Raw genomic sequence first — 12,718 nt, 5'->3', positions numbered from 1 at the left:
AGCCAACATTTCAGCGGAACCTGGCCACGCATTTGGAAACAATGTCCTTTTGGGGTCAAACCGATGCGAGTCTTTCTGCCTTCAGAAATCCAAGCAATACAAGGTGTGCTCCTCTCTGCTCCAGCAGCTATCACACTCTTGCAGTTGAGCTTTCACGGCATTGCAGAAATAACACAACAAGCCCCAACACAAAAGCTGGAAGCAGAGCACCCGCCTTAAAAAGCAAATCCGACCTGGAGTGTGAATTGCAATCAAAGGAAGCTGAGACACGGCCCTTCAAACACTCTGGGTGTGCAGGCGGGACGAGACGCTGTTTGTGGTTCAGGAACATCCACGCTCGTCACGACCGGCTGGTTCCGTCACCCCCAAATCTCGGCAGCAGCGTTTGTTAACACCGGTCAGCCTTGGGTACTCAGAGCTGCCTTCAGCTCACGTGAAAGCGTCTCCCCGTAACGCCCAGCGTGAGCCCAAGGACGACGCCTCCCTAACGCAGAAACAGAGGAACCTCAAGCAGTGCCCCCTGCTCCACGGGCTGCATTAGATTCTGTGACGGAAAGGGGATTCCACAGTCTGGACAAGCTCCAAAAGAGACTGGAGCTTCCTGGGTCTCAGAGTCATTCTAGAGCTCAAGTGGTGACAGACATCAGCTCCAGCTCAGATAATACATGCCAACACCCATCACTGACGCAAGAAGGCAGCTCCTCCCGTCCTGCCCTAGGCCTTCAAATCCAACACGCTTTGTGCCTCAAACAAGACGCAGCTTATTTATTTGTAAACACCAGTCATCTATTTCTTCCTCGAGATGGACTAGAGATACATTACACAAGCAACCAAGGCCCTGCCTGGAGGCAGCGCAGCCCTTCGCCTTCTCTTTTCCACCCCAGTTTGCAGGAGAAGGGAAACAAAAGACACAAGAGACGGTGAGAAATTCAACCCCAAAATGGAGAGGGAACGTTTGAGAGCGGGAAAATTTATCCGTACAAGGGAGAGAGCTACGCGGAATGAACAACATTGAAAATGAATCCTCCTTGTCAGGGGAAAAGTGCACAGCAATTAAAGACCTGCCGAACAGACCCGTATCATTCTCAGAAATACACAAGCCCCAAGTCTCACCAGGCCAGCGAGGGTTCTTGCTCGAAATCCAAGCGCAGCTGCACTGAACTGAGTCGGCACTGACAGAGTCGCCTCCCTTGTCCCACACGAAGCTGCACAGGCCACGCGCTGCTCCAACAGGAACGTGCTGGGGACACCCGGGTTTCCCATCGTGGCCTCTGCGGCGTCACCTGCACAAAGCACCAACACACCGTCAGTTGTGGGCTCAGCTCCGGGGCTTCCCGGGACCGGGGGTCCCTCGGGACACTCGGCAGCACCAAGTGGCTCAAAACTCTAAGGAACTGGAAATTTCACTCAGCGGAAGGCCATGCTCATTGCTAGAAAATTCTGGGTAGCAATAAGCTACGCTGCTTGCTAAAGTCTTCCCACAATAATAAAGCTCCAAGTCAAAACACAGCCCTGGGCCAGGTCTCACTCTCCCAAGGAGCCTTAGCACCCAGAGCCTGGCTGTCCACAGAGCCTCGGGTGACACAGGTATCGCACAGAAACTTTTACAGGCGGCATGTGACGCTGGCTAATTTAAAACATCTCCCTAGAAAGACACACTCACCCGTCCTGCGGGTCATTCAGAACCTCATCATCCATCACAGCTCAGACGGCAACAAAACGAATCCTCCTGCCTTCCCCACACCAAGAGCAGCCAGTTTTCCCTGCAAGCAGAACAGCAGCTCGTGCGCTGGGCCTCCCAACCACGCTCGTTACCGCAGAAGCTTCAGCAGCGCTAACGAGGAGAGTCTGTACTTGTGCAAGAGATGAGCTCGGTCTCAGCAGAAGGGCCAGGACGGCTGCAGCACAGAGGGAGCGCGTTGAAGCTGCTTCTCCTGGAAGGTAGGGGCATAGGAAATGAAATAAATTCATAATATTTTAGGAACAACAAGAACACATTCAAATCACCAGTGAAACTCTGCAACAAAACACTAAAACCCCAGGTTCTACAGTGAGCTGGAAAAACCACCTCGAACGTGCCCCCGGACCTTCCCTTTTCCGTCTCGCACGCAGTTTCCTCAGTAACCGACAAGGGCACCTGAACACTCCAGGGATCTGGCTGTCTACTGCGTGTAAACACCAACACCACCTTTTCAGCTGGTGTGTATATCCCCATATAAAAGCAAATGAACTCAAATGGTGTCGCTTGCCGAGAGCTTTGTCACCTCAAACATTATCTGCACGGACCCGCTGCTGGACAACTGCAGAGCGGGCGACTCTCAGACACCCTGGGGCACAACCTCGGCTGCCTGGAACCTTCACGGGTCTCTCAGAAACCTGGGCGGGAGTTGAAACCATTTCGGTTTCAGAGCAAGACCGGCCCGAGCTCAAGTTTTCTTTTGCATTCTCACACCTGGAAGCTAAATCATGAAGGCTACACGGGTCCACACCAATGGAGCTCTCCTAACAGGCACTTCCAGTCATTCATGCCCAAGCCAACATTTCAGCGGAACCTGGCCACGCATTTGGAAACAATGTCCTTTTGGGGTCAAACCGATGCGAGTCTTTCTGCCTTCAGAAATCCAAGCAATACAAGGTGTGCTCCTCTCTGCTCCAGCAGCTATCACACTCTTGCAGTTGAGCTTTCACGGCATTGCAGAAATAACAGAACAAGCCCCAACACAAAAGCTGGAAGCAGAGCACGCGCCTTAAAAAGCAAATCCGACCTGGAGTGTGAATTGCAATCAAAGGAAGCTGAGACACGGCCCTTCAAACACTCTGGGTGTGCAGCCGGGACGAGACGCTGTTTGTGGTTCAGGAACATCCACGCTCGTCACGACCGGCTGGTTCCGTCACCCCCAAATCTCGGCAGCAGCGTTTGTTAACACCGGTCAGCCTTGGGTACTCAGAGCTGCCTTCAGCTCACGTGAAAGCGTCTCCCCGTAACGCCCAGCGTGAGCCCAAGGACGACGCCTCCCTAACGCAGAAACAGAGGAACCTCAAGCAGTGCCCCCTGCTCCACGGGCTGCATTAGATTCTGTGACGGAAAGGGGATTCCACAGTATGGACAAGCTCCAAAAGAGACTGGAGCTTCCTGGGTCTCAGAGTAATTCTAGAGCTCAAGTGGTGACAGACATCAGCTCCAGCTCAGATAATACATGCCAACACCCATCATTGACCCAAGAAGGCAGCTCCTCCCGTCCTGCCCTAGGCCTTCAAATCCAACACGCTTTGTGCCTCAAACAGGACGCAGCTTATTTATTTGTAACACCAGTCATCTATTTCTTCCTCGAGATGGACTAGAGATACATTACACAAGCAACCAAGGCCCTGCCTGGAGGCAGCGCAGCCCTTCGCCTTCTCTTTTCCACCCCAGTTTGCAGGAGAAGGGAAACAAAAGACACAAGAGACGGTGAGAAATTCAACCCCAAAATGGAGAGGGAACGTTTGAGAGCGGGAAAATTTATCCGTACAAGGGAGAGAGCTACGCGGAATGAACAACATTGAAAATGAATCCTCCTTGTCAGGGGAAAAGTGCACAGCAATTAAAGACCTGCCGAACAGACCCGTATCATTCTCAGAAATACACAAGCCCCAAGTCTCACCAGGCCAGCGAGGGTTCTTGCTCGAAATCCAAGCGCAGCTGCACTGAACTGAGTCGGCACTGACAGAGTCGCCTCCCTTGTCCCACACGAAGCTGCACAGGCCACGCGCTGCTCCAACAGGAACGTGCTGGGGACGCCCGGGTTTCCCATCGTGGCCTCTGCGGCGTCACCTGCACAAAGCACCAACACATCATCAGTTGTGGGCTCAGCTCCGGGGCTTCCCGGGACCGGGGGTCCCTCGGGACACTCGGCAGCACCAAGTGGCTCAAAACTCTAAGGAACTGGAAATTTCACTCAGCGGAAGGCCATGCTCATTGCTAGAAAATTCTGGGTAGCAATAAGCTACGCTGCTTGCTAAAGTCTTCCCACAATAATAAAGCTCCAAGTCAAAACACAGCCCTGGGCCTGGTCTCACTCTCCCAAGGAGCCTTAGCACCCAGAGCCTGGCTGTCCACAGAGCCTCGGGTGACACAGGTATCGCACAGAAACTTTTACAGGCGGCATGTGACGCTGGCTAATTTAAAACATCTCCCTAGAAAGACACACTCACCCGTCCTGCGGGTCATTCAGAACCTCATCATCCATCACAGCTCAGACGGCAACAAAACGAATCCTCCTGCCTTCCCCACACCAAGAGCAGCCAGTTTTCCCTGCAAGCAGAACAGCAGCTCGTGTGCTGGGCCTCCCAACCACGCTCGTTACCGCAGAAGCTTCAGCAGCGCTAACGAGGAGAGTCTGTACTTGTGCAAGAGATGAGCTCGGTCTCAGCAGAAGGGCCAGGACGGCTGCAGCACAGAGGGAGCGCGTTGAAGCTGCTTCTCCTGGAAGGTAGGGGCATAGGAAATGAAATAAATTCATAATATTTTAGGAACAACAAGAACACATTCAAATCACCAGTGAAACTCTGCAACAAAACACTAAAACCCCAGGTTCTACAGTGAGCTGGAAAAACCACCTCGAACGTGCCCCCGGACCTTCCCTTTTCCGTCTCGCACACAGTTTCCTCAGTAACCGACAAGGGCACCTGAACACTCCAGGGATCTGGCTGTCTACTGCGTGTAAACACCAACACCACCTTTTCAGCGGGTGTGTATATCCCCATATAAAAGCAAATGAACTCAAATGGTGTCGCTTGCCGAGAGCTTTGTCACCTCAAACATTATCTGCACGGCCCCGCTGCTGGACAACTGCAGAGCGGGCGACTCTCAGACACCCTGGGGCACAACCTCGGCTGCCTGGAACCTTCACGGGTCGCTCAGAAACCTGGGCAGGAGTTGAAACCATTTCGGTTTCAGAGCAAGACCGGCCCGAGCTCAAGTTTTCTTTTGCATTCTCACACCTGGAAGCTAAATCATGAAGGCTACACGGGTCCACACCAATGGAGCTCTCCTAACAGGCACTTCCAGTCATTCATGCCCAAGCCAACATTTCAGCGGAACCTGGCCACGCATTTGGAAACAATGTCCTTTTGGGGTCAAACCGATGCGAGTCTTTCTGCCTTCAGAAATCCAAGCAATACAAGGTGTGCTCCTCTCTGCTCCAGCAGCTATCACACTCTTGCAGTTGAGCTTTCACGGCATTGCAGAAATAACACAACAAGCCCCAACACAAAAGCTGGAAGCAGAGCACGCGCCTTAAAAAGCAAATCCGACCTGGAGTGTGAATTGCAATCAAAGGAAGCTGAGACACGGCCCTTCAAACACTCTGGGTGTGCAGCCGGGACGAGACGCTGTTTGTGGTTCAGGAACATCCACGCTCGTCACGACCGGCTGGTTCCGTCACCCCCAAATCTCGGCAGCAGCGTTTGTTAACACCGGTCAGCCTTGGGTACTCAGAGCTGCCTTCAGCTCACGTGAAAGCGTCTCCCTGTAACGCCCAGCGTGAGCCCAAGGACGACGCCTCCCTAACGCAGAAACAGAGGAACCTCAAGCAGTGCCCCCTGCTCCACGGGCTGCATTAGATTCTGTGACGGAAAGGGGATTCCACAGTCTGGACAAGCTCCAAAAGAGACTGGAGCTTCCTGGGTCTCAGAGTAATTCTAGAGCTCAAGCGGTGACAGACATCAGCTCCAGCTCAGATAATACATGCCAACACCCATCACTGACCCAAGAAGGCAGCTCCTCCCGTCCTGCCCTAGGCCTTCAAATCCAACACGCTTTGTGCCTCAAACAGGACGCAGCTTATTTATTTGTAAACACCAGTCATCTATTTCTTCCTCGAGATGGACTAGAGATACATTACACAAGCAACCAAGGCCCTGCCTGGAGGCAGCGCAGCCCTTCGCCTTCTCTTTTCCACCCCAGTTTGCAGGAGAAGGGAAACAAAAGACACAAGAGACGGTGAGAAATTCAACCCCAAAATGGAGAGGGAACGTTTGAGAGCGGGAAAATTTATCCGTACAAGGGAGAGAGCTACGCGGAATGAACAACATTGAAAATGAATCCTCCTTGTCAGGGGAAAAGTGCACAGCAATTAAAGACCTGCCGAACAGACCCGTATCATTCTCAGAAATACACAAGCCCCAAGTCTCACCAGGCCAGCGAGGGTTCTTGCTCGAAATCCAAGCGCAGCTGCACTGAACTGAGTCGGCACTGACAGAGTCGCCTCCCTTGTCCCACACGAAGCTGCACAGGCCACGCGCTGCTCCAACAGGAACGTGCTGGGGACACCCGGGTTTCCCATCGTGGCCTCTGCGGCGTCACCTGCACAAAGCACCAACACACCGTCAGTTGTGGGCTCAGCTCCGGGGCTTCCCGGGACCGGGGGTCCCTCGGGACACTCGGCAGCACCAAGTGGCTCAAAACTCTAAGGAACTGGAAATTTCACTCAGCGGAAGGCCATGCTCATTGCTAGAAAATTCTGGGTAGCAATAAGCTACGCTGCTTGCTAAAGTCTTCCCACAATAATAAAGCTCCAAGTCAAAACACAGCCCTGGGCCAGGTCTCACTCTCCCAAGGAGCCTTAGCACCCAGAGCCTGGCTGTCCACAGAGCCTCGGGTGACACAGGTATCGCACAGAAACTTTTACAGGCGGCATGTGACGCTGGCTAATTTAAAACATCTCCCTAGAAAGACACACTCACCCGTCCTGCGGGTCATTCAGAACCTCATCATCCATCACAGCTCAGACGGCAACAAAACGAATCCTCCTGCCTTCCCCACACCAAGAGCAGCCAGTTTTCCCTGCAAGCAGAACAGCAGCTCGTGTGCTGGGCCTCCCAACCACGCTCGTTACCGCAGAAGCTTCAGCAGCGCTAACGAGGAGAGTCTGTACTTGTGCAAGAGATGAGCTCGGTCTCAGCAGAAGGGCCAGGACGGCTGCAGCACAGAGGGAGTGCGTTGAAGCTGCTTCTCCTGGAAGGTAGGGGTGTAGGAAATGAAATAAATTCATAATATTTTAGGAACAACAAGAACACATTCAAATCACCAGTGAAACTCTGCAACAAAACACTAAACCCCCAGGTTCTACAGTGAGCTGGAAAAACCACCTCGAACGTGCCCCCGGACCTTCCCTTTTCCGTCTCGCACACAGTTTCCTCAGTAACCGACAAGGGCACCTGAACACTCCAGGGATCTGGCTGTCTACTGCGTGTAAACACCAACACCACCTTTTCAGCGGGTGTGTATATCCCCATATAAAAGCAAATGAACTCAAATGGTGTCGCTTGCCGAGAGCTTTGTCACCTCAAACATTATCTGCACGGCCCCGCTGCTGGACAACTGCAGAGCGGGCGACTCTCAGACACCCCGGGGCACAACCTCGGCTGCCTGGAACCTTCACGGGTCGCTCAGAAACCTGGGCAGGAGTTGAAACCATTTCGGTTTCAGAGCAAGACCGGCCCGAGCTCAAGTTTTCTTTTGCATTCTCACACCTGGAAGCTAAATCATGAAGGCTACACGGGTCCACACCAATGGAGCTCTCCTAACAGGCACTTCCAGTCATTCATGCCCAAGCCAACATTTCAGCGGAACCTGGCCACGCATTTGGAAACAATGTCCTTTTGGGGTCAAACCGATGCGAGTCTTTCTGCCTTCAGAAATCCAAGCAATACAAGGTGTGCTCCTCTCTGCTCCAGCAGCTATCACACTCTTGCAGTTGAGCTTTCACGGCATTGCAGAAATAACAGAACAAGCCCCAACACAAAAGCTGGAAGCAGAGCACGCGCCTTAAAAAGCAAATCCGACCTGGAGTGTGAATTGCAATCAAAGGAAGCTGAGACACGGCCCTTACCTTCAAACACTCTGGGTGTGCAGCCGGGACGAGACGCTGTTTGTGGTTCAGGAACATCCACGCTCGTCACGACCGGCTGGTTCCGTCACCCCCAAATCTCGGCAGCAGCGTTTGTTAACACCGGTCAGCCTTGGGTACCCAGAGCTGCCTTCAGCTCACGTGAAAGCGTCTCCCCGTAACGCCCAGCGTGAGCCCAAGGACGACGCCTCCCTAACGCAGAAACAGAGGAACCTCAAGCAGTGCCCCCTGCTCCATGGGCTGCATTAGAATCTGTGACGGAAAGGGGATTCCACAGTATGGACAAGCTCCAAAAGAGACTGGAGCTTCCTGGGTCTCAGAGTAATTCTAGAGCTCAAGCGGTGACAGACATCAGCTCCAGCTCAGATAATACATGCCAACACCCATCACTGACCCAAGAAGGCAGCTCCTCCCGTCCTGCCCTAGGCCTTCAAATCCAACACGCTTTGTGCCTCAAACAGGACGCAGCTTATTTATTTGTAACACCAGTCATCTATTTCTTCCTCGAGATGGACTAGAGATACATTACACAAGCAACCAAGGCCCTGCCTGGAGGCAGCGCAGCCCTTCGCCTTCTCTTTTCCACCCCAGTTTGCAGGAGAAGGGAAACAAAAGACACAAGAGACGGTGAGAAATTCAACCCCAAAATGGAGAGGGAACGTTTGAGAGCGGGAAAATTTATCCGTACAAGGGAGAGAGCTACGCGGAATGAACAACATTGAAAATGAATCCTCCTTGTCAGGGGAAAAGTGCACAGCAATTAAAGACCTGCCGAACAGACCCGTATCATTCTCAGAAATACACAAGCCCCAAGTCTCACCAGGCCAGCGAGGGTTCTTGCTCGAAATCCAAGCGCAGCTGCACTGAACTGAGTCGGCACTGACAGAGTCGCCTCCCTTGTCCCACACGAAGCTGCACAGGCCACGCGCTGCTCCAACAGGAACGTGCTGGGGACGCCCGGGTTTCCCATCGTGGCCTCTGCGGCGTCACCTGCACAAAGCACCAACACATCATCAGTTGTGGGCTCAGCTCCGGGGCTTCCCGGGACCGGGGGTCCCTCGGGACACTCGGCAGCACCAAGTGGCTCAAAACTCTAAGGAACTGGAAATTTCACTCAGCGGAAGGCCATGCTCATTGCTAGAAAATTCTGGGTAGCAATAAGCTACGCTGCTTGCTAAAGTCTTCCCACAATAATAAAGCTCCAAGTCAAAACACAGCCCTGGGCCAGGTCTCACTCTCCCAAGGAGCCTTAGCACCCAGAGCCTGGCTGTCCACAGAGCCTCGGGTGACACAGGTATCGCACAGAAACTTTTACAGGCGGCATGTGACGCTGGCTAATTTAAAACATCTCCCTAGAAAGACACACTCACCCGTCCTGCGGGTCATTCAGAACCTCATCATCCATCACAGCTCAGACGGCAACAAAACGAATCCTCCTGCCTTCCCCACACCAAGAGCAGCCAGTTTTCCCTGCAAGCAGAACAGCAGCTCGTGTGCTGGGCCTCCCAACCACGCTCGTTACCGCAGAAGCTTCAGCAGCGCTAACGAGGAGAGTCTGTACTTGTGCAAGAGATGAGCTCGGTCTCAGCAGAAGGGCCAGGACGGCTGCAGCACAGAGGGAGTGCGTTGAAGCTGCTTCTCCTGGAAGGTAGGGGTGTAGGAAATGAAATAAATTCATAATATTTTAGGAACAACAAGAACACATTCAAATCACCAGTGAAACTCTGCAACAAAACACTAAACCCCCAGGTTCTACAGTGAGCTGGAAAAACCACCTCGAACGTGCCCCCGGACCTTCCCTTTTCCGTCTCGCACACAGTTTCCTCAGTAACCGACAAGGGCACCTGAACACTCCAGGGATCTGGCTGTCTACTGCGTGTAAACACCAACACCACCTTTTCAGCGGGTGTGTATATCCCCATATAAAAGCAAATGAACTCAAATGGTGTCGCTTGCCGAGAGCTTTGTCACCTCAAACATTATCTGCACGGCCCCGCTGCTGGACAACTGCAGAGCGGGCGACTCTCAGACACCCCGGGGCACAACCTCGGCTGCCTGGAACCTTCACGGGTCGCTCAGAAACCTGGGCAGGAGTTGAAACCATTTCGGTTTCAGAGCAAGACCGGCCCGAGCTCAAGTTTTCTTTTGCATTCTCACACCTGGAAGCTAAATCATGAAGGCTACACGGGTCCACACCAATGGAGCTCTCCTAACAGGCACTTCCAGTCATTCATGCCCAAGCCAACATTTCAGCGGAACCTGGCCACGCATTTGGAAACAATGTCCTTTTGGGGTCAAACCGATGCGAGTCTTTCTGCCTTCAGAAATCCAAGCAATACAAGGTGTGCTCCTCTCTGCTCCAGCAGCTATCACACTCTTGCAGTTGAGCTTTCACGGCATTGCAGAAATAACAGAACAAGCCCCAACACAAAAGCTGGAAGCAGAGCACGCGCCTTAAAAAGCAAATCCGACCTGGAGTGTGAATTGCAATCAAAGGAAGCTGAGACACGGCCCTTACCTTCAAACACTCTGGGTGTGCAGCCGGGACGAGACGCTGTTTGTGGTTCAGGAACATCCACGCTCGTCACGACCGGCTGGTTCCGTCACCCCCAAATCTCGGCAGCAGCGTTTGTTAACACCGGTCAGCCTTGGGTACCCAGAGCTGCCTTCAGCTCACGTGAAAGCGTCTCCCCGTAACGCCCAGCGTGAGCCCAAGGACGACGCCTCCCTAACGCAGAAACAGAGGAACCTCAAGCAGTGCCCCCTGCTCCATGGGCTGCATTAGAATCTGTGACGGAAAGGGGATTCCACAGTATGGACAAGCTCCAAAAGAGACTGGAGCTTCCTGGGTCTCAGAGTAATTCTAGAGCTCAAGCGGTGACAGACATCAGCTCCAGCTCAGATAATACATGCCAACACCCATCACTGACCCAAGAAGGCAGCTCCTCCCGTCCTGCCCTAGGCCTTCAAATCCAACACGCTTTGTGCCTCAAACAGGACGCAGCTTATTTATTTGTAACACCAGTCATCTATTTCTTCCTCGAGATGGACTAGAGATACATTACACAAGCAACCAAGGCCCTGCCTGGAGGCAGCGCAGCCCTTCGCCTTCTCTTTTCCACCCCAGTTTGCAGGAGAAGGGAAACAAAAGACACAAGAGACGGTGAGAAATTCAACCCCAAAATGGAGAGGGAACGTTTGAGAGCGGGAAAATTTATCCGTACAAGGGAGAGAGCTACGCGGAATGAACAACATTGAAAATGAATCCTCCTTGTCAGGGGAAAAGTGCACAGCAATTAAAGACCTGCCGAACAGACCCGTATCATTCTCAGAAATACACAAGCCCCAAGTCTCACCAGGCCAGCGAGGGTTCTTGCTCGAAATCCAAGCGCAGCTGCACTGAACTGAGTCGGCACTGACAGAGTCGCCTCCCTTGTCCCACACGAAGCTGCACAGGCCACGCGCTGCTCCAACAGGAACGTGCTGGGGACGCCCGGGTTTCCCATCGTGGCCTCTGCGGCGTCACCTGCACAAAGCACCAACACACCGTCAGTTGTGGGCTCAGCTCCGGGGCTTCCCGGGACCGGGGGTCCCTCGGGACACTCGGCAGCACCAAGTGGCTCAAAACTCTAAGGAACTGGAAATTTCACTCAGCGGAAGGCCATGCTCATTGCTAGAAAATTCTGGGTAGCAATAAGCTACGCTGCTTGCTAAAGTCTTCCCACAATAATAAAGCTCCAAGTCAAAACACAGCCCTGGGCCAGGTCTCACTCTCCCAAGGAGCCTTAGCACCCAGAGCCTGGCTGTCCACAGAGCCTCGGGTGACACAGGTATCGCACAGAAACTTTTACAGGCGGCATGTGACGCTGGCTAATTTAAAACATCTCCCTAGAAAGACACACTCACCCGTCCTGCGGGTCATTCAGAACCTCATCATCCATCACAGCTCAGACGGCAACAAAACGAATACTCCTGCCTTCCCCACATCAAGAGCAGCCAGTTTTCCCTGCAAGCAGAACAGCAGCTCGTGCGCTGGGCCTCCCAACCACGCTCGTTACCGCAGAAGCTTCAGCAGCGCTAACGAGGAGAGTCTGTACTTGTGCAAGAGATGAGCTCGGTCTCAGCAGAAGGGCCAGGACGGCTGCAGCACAGAGGGAGCGCGTTGAAGCTGCTTCTCCTGGAAGGTAGGGGCATAGGAAATGAAATAAATTCATAATATTTTAGGAACAACAAGAACACATTCAAATCACCAGTGAAACTCTGCAACAAAACACTAAAACCCCAGGTTCTACAGTGAGCTGGAAAAACCACCTCGAACGTGCCCCCGGACCTTCCCTTTTCCGTCTCGCACGCAGTTTCCTCAGTAACCGACAAGGGCACCTGAACACTCCAGGGATCTGGCTGTCTACTGCGTGTAAACACCAACACCACCTTTTCAGCTGGTGTGTATATCCCCATATAAAAGCAAATGAACTCAAATGGTGTCGCTTGCCGAGAGCTTTGTCACCTCAAACATTATCTGCACGGACCCGCTGCTGGACAACTGCAGAGCGGGCGACTCTCAGACACCCTGGGGCACAACCTCGGCTGCCTGGAACCTTCACGGGTCTCTCAGAAACCTGGGCGGGAGTTGAAACCATTTCGGTTTCAGAGCAAGACCGGCCCGAGCTCAAGTTTTCTTTTGCATTCTCACACCTGGAAGCTAAATCATGAAGGCTACACGGGTCCACACCAATGGAGCTCTCCTAACAGGCACTTCCAGTCATTCATGCCCAAGCCAACATTTCAGCGGAACCTGGCCACGCATTTGGAAACAATGTCCTTTT

The 12,718-nt window shown here is 53.0% G+C and overlaps 5 non-coding genes across 5 annotated transcripts; all 5 read right to left on the bottom strand.

The window, feature by feature from the left end:
• Window positions 1–602: 602 nt before the first annotated feature.
• On the bottom strand, window positions 603–687 carry LOC135997291 (small nucleolar RNA SNORD45). Its single transcript, XR_010607404.1, has one exon. It is a non-coding gene; the product is annotated as a small nucleolar RNA SNORD45 (small nucleolar RNA).
• Window positions 688–3,134: 2,447 nt separating this feature from the next.
• LOC135997266 (small nucleolar RNA SNORD45) lies at window positions 3,135–3,219 on the bottom strand. The gene has a single exon (XR_010607381.1). It is a non-coding gene; the product is annotated as a small nucleolar RNA SNORD45 (small nucleolar RNA).
• A 2,446-nt stretch (window positions 3,220–5,665) lies between these two features.
• On the bottom strand, window positions 5,666–5,750 carry LOC135997272 (small nucleolar RNA SNORD45). The gene has a single exon (XR_010607386.1). It is a non-coding gene; the product is annotated as a small nucleolar RNA SNORD45 (small nucleolar RNA).
• A 2,452-nt stretch (window positions 5,751–8,202) lies between these two features.
• LOC135997271 (small nucleolar RNA SNORD45) lies at window positions 8,203–8,287 on the bottom strand. The gene has a single exon (XR_010607385.1). It is a non-coding gene; the product is annotated as a small nucleolar RNA SNORD45 (small nucleolar RNA).
• Window positions 8,288–10,738: 2,451 nt separating this feature from the next.
• On the bottom strand, window positions 10,739–10,823 carry LOC135997270 (small nucleolar RNA SNORD45). Its single transcript, XR_010607384.1, has one exon. It is a non-coding gene; the product is annotated as a small nucleolar RNA SNORD45 (small nucleolar RNA).
• Between the last annotated feature and the right edge of the window lie 1,895 nt (window positions 10,824–12,718).

The sequence above is a fragment of the Caloenas nicobarica genome, chromosome 21 (assembly GCF_036013445.1).
Source record: "Caloenas nicobarica isolate bCalNic1 chromosome 21, bCalNic1.hap1, whole genome shotgun sequence".
In the NCBI taxonomy this organism is placed as follows: domain Eukaryota; kingdom Metazoa; phylum Chordata; class Aves; order Columbiformes; family Columbidae; genus Caloenas; species Caloenas nicobarica.
Note: the sequence above shows the minus strand (reverse complement) of the source record. Positions and strands in the feature narration are given on the sequence as shown.